Below are 5,846 nucleotides of genomic sequence, written 5' to 3' on the forward strand. Positions count from 1 at the left end.
AAGCGCGTCAGGTCAGATCAGCGATTAAGACCATGCTGATCGGCTTTTTCGACATCAAAGGGATGATCCACAGCGAGTTTGTGCCGCCGGGGCAAACCGTCAACCAGGACTTTTACCTGGAAGTGCTGCGGCGCTCCGGGAGGCGGTCAGGCTGAAGCGGCGGCGCTGTGGGGGAGGGGGACTGGTGGCTCCATCATGACAACGCGCCAGCGCACAGGGCTCTGCGGTAAAAGAGTTCCTGGTGAAAAACGGCATGGCCCTGCCGCCCCATCCGCCGTATTCCCCCGATTTAGCACCTTGCGACTTCTTTCTATTCCCAAGAATGAAAAAGGCACTGAAGGGGCGGAGATTTGATGATGTGGAAGAGGTGCAGAAAACATTGAAGGACGCTCTTAAAGCGATCATTACGCACGAGTTTGCCGACTGCTTCGAGCAATGGAAATCCTGGCTGCAGCGCTGTATTCAAGCCGAAGGAGAGGATTTTGAAGGTGACAGTGTTGATTGAATGTGAAAATAAAAAAATAAAAAGCCATAACCACAGTCCGGGGACTTTTGGGTCCCCCCTCGTATGTTCAAACTGACTGGACAATAATCTGTTTTCTGGTTCTGATTCTAACGTGAGTCCACCAAATATGTGAAAATGTCAGTGTGATTGTTGTGTTGAAACATCTTGGCCTCTTTTATAGCTTTTAATTTATTTTTGATGTCTTTATTGTATTTTTATATAAAGAAAAGACTCAGTTGAAGAACTGCACATAAATCAAAAGTTACAAATGTAGCTATGGTTCTATTTCATTACTACTGACTGACAGAAGGCAGTGTGAAAGCACTGAATGTTCTCTTTGTGCATGCACAGTTCTAGTATGTATTCCAACAATGTCACCTATGACCCCTGGGTGACCCTAGAAAGGTATTAATTCCGATGTAACTCCAAGTTCGGCTCCTACAGAATCTTCTTGCGTGATCATGCAGATTCTGAGAGATAGAGCTCTCTGGCGATCATTCATAGAACCATAGTTACGGTCGTAATTTTCGTTCTATTTCATCCATCCCAGACTAATACCGGCGTAGTCAAGAGGAAACCCAGAGACAAAGCCCACTGATACCCCTTTCCCACTGGCCAAAAACCCGTTTTAAACCCGCTAAGTCATGGCAGTGGGAAAAGGTTTGACCCGGGATTTCGACCCGGGTCGTTGACCCTGCAATCGACCCGGTAAATTCCCGGGTGAGTTTGTAGCGGCTTTTAGTGGGACGGACACATCCGGGAACTTACATGATGACGTTGAAGCAGCGCGGCTACGTTAGCGCGCTAGTTGTTGTTTCTGGACACAGCGTGAGATTTCCTTCAACATGACCCAGCAGTGGCAAGAGAGCGAGACCAGAGAGCTTCCCCTGATCCGTGGGGAAGAGGAGATTCGTCTACAGGTAACAGGGACTGTTTTCCGCTGCATTGTTTACTTTCGTTTTGCTCCATCGCGCTGATGATGTCATCAACGTGGGACACCATCATTGCAGGAAAACGCAGCGACGCGGCTCGCCAGCAGGAGGTGAGACGCGGGTCTGCAGGCGGTGGGAAAGGCGTCTAAAAAGACGATAGTTAGCGGGTCGCAGACACGGGTCGACCCGCTAGTTGCAGTGGGAAAGGGGTAAGAGAAACCTCTGCAGAGCTGATGACCACGCCCAGTAGATGGTGAGTGGTGGCGTTCACACTATACAACGTAGAAACGTGGCATCGTCCAGGAGGCAGCGGCACACGTCGTCCAGTTCATCAGTCCGGTATGTGTGTGTGGTTGGCCCGTCCTTTCTGCACTACAGTCCTGGTGACCTCCGTGCAGATGATAGCTGCCATGGGGATGTCCTCTGTAGAAGCAGTCCAGAGTGGGAGGGGTTGCGTGGGGGAGTCAGTAGAGGGAGATAGAGAGCGACCTCATGTCCTTTATCTTCTTCTGGGAGAATGTTTTGAGTTCCAAGGGGCGCCAGATGCAGTCAGAAGGTATCTTGGTGTGGAAGGAGCCGTTTGACATTCCAGGTTTCGCTGGTTCTCAACTGTTGTTCAGACATAAGCTGAGTTTAATCCTCTCGTGATCAAATCCATCTTGCGTCTCAGATCGTCCATAGTCCCAGTGAAATTGTCCATCTTTCGAAAGAGTTCGCACATGCAGTCAGCGTCAGCTTTTGCCCGTTGATTTGAAAAAAATCGTCCTCCCTTGGACGTCTTTTATGGTGCCGGCCCTCTTAATCCTCCAGAGGATCAGACCACAGCACAGGCCAATCAGCAGCAGGTGATCATCATAAATCCGAAATGTACACATCTTCTGCATCCTCGACGGAGAGTAATGCTAAACATATGACGCCCCTCCACTGACCACGGGACTCTATCACATACCCAGCATGCCGGGTTCCGTCCCGACAGGCAGGTTCCCCCGCTCCTGCACTCCTCTGTGAAAAAATCATATCAATTGCGTTGAGAGACCAGCTGATCAATTACATGGTTGATATATTTGGATTATTCAAAAAAAAACCAAGTCAAGTGATTGCTCCGGTCAAACAGACGAGACAAAAGTGCAGCAAGCAGAGACAGTAGGGAGGGGAAGAAGCAAGCAGGAGCGACAGGAAAAGCATCCGCCTCCTCCGAGAGCCAGCGCAGAAGACCATCCAGAGGATACTGCAAGAATCCAAGACCGTGAGGACTGTGCTATACTGCATACTATAGCCGGGTGGACGGCGCTCTGACATCCAGGAGGGTCCACCTGACAGGCTCCATACAGCTGCTCGGCAGGGGCGTCTCAGTTGCCAAACATATAAGTGGAGTCGGTGCAGACTGAAGTGCCTAACCTGACCTCCATGATGGAACAACAGATCTCCTCTGTTGGGGAGCGGGGGGTGGCGATCCACGTTTTGCTACGAGAATCTGCACAGCACAGGAACCCTGCCCGAGCTGGCCAGAAACGGGCCAGCAGCGATAGTATGTGGCCCTCCTGGAGCAGCAAAGAATCGTAATGGAGACCCTCTCGGCCAAGACGTGCTGGCACACCCTGGGCCAGGGCTGGCGGTTCCGCTCAGGAAAAACCAAGTGGACAGCAGGTTGGTTCCTCTGAAGTACCGAAAAGATCCCAAAGTGAAGGCACCCCTCTGCTGGTGGAGGACTCCCCTGGGAGAGGGAGTCTGCTAGTGAGTTGCAGTTACAGGACCCGCAGGCTGGCCAGTCAGATTGCAGACCGCTTGAGGCATCACTGGGAGGCCTGCAACAACTAGACAGGCCTGGTGCCGCCCTGGTGGGTGATGTGGATGACAGTCAAGGTGACGTCTGGCCGCACATGTCTGAGTACATTCCTCTCAGACCTGGCCAAGAAGCGTTCAGGAGCCAGGTGTACTGCTCACACCTCCAGCACGCCGATGTGATCTGTGCTTCCCCGCACAGACCACTGCCCCTAACTGCCCTGTGTCGCCAGAGCGCACCCCACCTCAAGAGACTGGCGTTCAGGATGACAGTCTCTTCGTGGGCCGGGGACACACCCAATGGGATGCCCTCGCCAGGAAGACCTGACCATTCACGGGCCGGGGCCAGGAGGCACTGCTGCGGCACCCTAAGCTTCTGCTGACAGTGCTACTGGCATCCAAGTAGAATCTGTCCAACCACTTTCTTCAGGACAGTATTAAGGCCCCAGAAGGGGGTTGACAGGACCCACAGCCTGGGTTTGCCTGAATGGTCAGCGGGCAGGGGTGTGAAGGACCACAGCTGGCCACTGCGGAGGTCATCGGGGACTCCAACGTATAGGGTGAAAAAGAAGGTGGACGGTAACATGGAATAACAAAATGTAGCTGCCTCAGAAAATCAGTCGTGTCACAAACACGTCATGCAGTCACATGTCACAGACATTATGTATGGAGTGGAAGATGAATCGATTCTGCAAACTGTGCAAATGTATAACGTCTGTTCAACTGAGAGGCGTTAACATGGAGGAAGGAGAAATTGGCACCAACACAGAACATGATCAAGGAGGCTAAAATTAGCTTCCGATTCACAGCTTCTGAGTCAGCATTTAAGGGTAAAGTTAAGGAAAAAATATTTTCACATTTGGAGCGGCTTTTAATCCATTCTCTGTATTACGTGTTCACGTAAAACCACGTTTAACATTTTAATTGAGGCAAAAACTTTGCCAGTCAATTCAAACTGAATATCTACAGCCTTTGTTATATTTGTGAAAATGAAAAAAAGAAGAAAAAAAACCACAAAATCCACAATAAACATTTTCTGTGGGATTTTACAAGGACGAGAATTTACAAATTTGTATCTATACACAACTTCAGATGAATATGCTCGGGATATGTTTCTATGCACACAAATCCTAATTGACAGCTGTCTGTCACCATAACCGGGCTGGTGGTAGCTGAAGCTGCATCCAGGAGAGGGAAGGGCTGCTCCCTCTGCCTCCCGCCCGCCTCAGCGGGCATAATATAATTTATTATATTATATTATATTATATTATATTATATTATATTATATTATATTATATTATATTATATTATAAATGATTATAAAAATCAGGGAAGCAGATTGTGAAGTTATTACAGTGCAGAAGTTGAAGATGAAACCTCACTGAGACAGAGCATCATTTATTGTTTCCTTTATTTGCTTGTTTTAACAAAGAATAATGAAAGAGATACAGAATGACCAGTGGGACACGTGTTTGTTATTTGGCACCAAACAAGACAATTTCCTCTTCAGCAGAAATTCAAATTATTGCAACAAAACACTTTTAGCTGCTCTCTTCCAGTCAGTAGATGTGTGCGCAGAGTTCAGTGTTTTGCTCCTTTCCCACACAGAGCCACACAGAAGGATAAAGCTCTGATTTGATAGTTTATCGTCACAGTGTGCACAAAGCGTGGCACTGGGTTGAAAAGGTTTGGACTTGGAACCATCTTCTCTCAAAAACATTGCTGGTTTGAGTGTTTCTCCAAAAGCAGTAGTGGAAGTGACAGCTGGCGCTCAGGACGGCTGTTTCTGTGTGACGGCTCAGCTGACTGGACTCAATAAAAGCCCAGTCAGCTGTCAGATCCCGGCTCTTGACAGCTCAGGAAATAAGTTTCATCTTTTTAAAACTCTGAGAAAATATGATTTCAAACAGCTGCTAGCAAATCAAATGTAGCTTCAGTTCTGTTTTTCTTAAATGACAGGCTAATAGAGACTATCAGAATAATATTGAATTATGATTAAAGTTTCTTTCTGTTTGAATAGTGTGCAGTAATTACCTCTCAGTTTACAACCAAAGAAGGAAATTCCTAATGTACTGAAAGTCATTTGACATCTTTAACACTGATTTAATGTTGAACTCACTGAGAAGTCCGTTACACAGAACCAAGAGTCAGTGTGAGGATCTCTGCCTCTTATAGACCCATATTTTCATTACCAATCGACCATGAACCGTATGCCAGACATCAGAACAATGCAGAGGAAATAGCTTGTTTTTCACTTCATGGCAGCAGCAGCTTTGAGAATCGACAGCAGAATGTAAAATATCTAAAACAGAAAGGGAAAAAGTGTTTTTTGGAAATGACATGCAGCCATTTCTGTCAATTCCTGGTGGCTTGTCTTCTGTCTGAGTCCATACAGCAGGTCGTCACATGAAGTGGACCAATGATGAGCCGCTTGAACCAGCTTTAAATGACATTTCCTTTCCCTGCATCGTCTAAAGTCGTTTGGGATGCAGGTTGGTGACACTGACACATCGCTGCACTGAACAGTGTTGCAGTGGTTTTGGATTCGGGGTTGATTACTGAGCATTTAGAGATTTTTGTATATATTCATGTACTATTGCAAAGCTTTGCAAAAAAAAAAAAAAAAA

This window comes from Salarias fasciatus, chromosome 7 (genome assembly GCF_902148845.1).
Source record: "Salarias fasciatus chromosome 7, fSalaFa1.1, whole genome shotgun sequence".
Lineage (NCBI taxonomy): Eukaryota > Metazoa > Chordata > Actinopteri > Blenniiformes > Blenniidae > Salarias > Salarias fasciatus.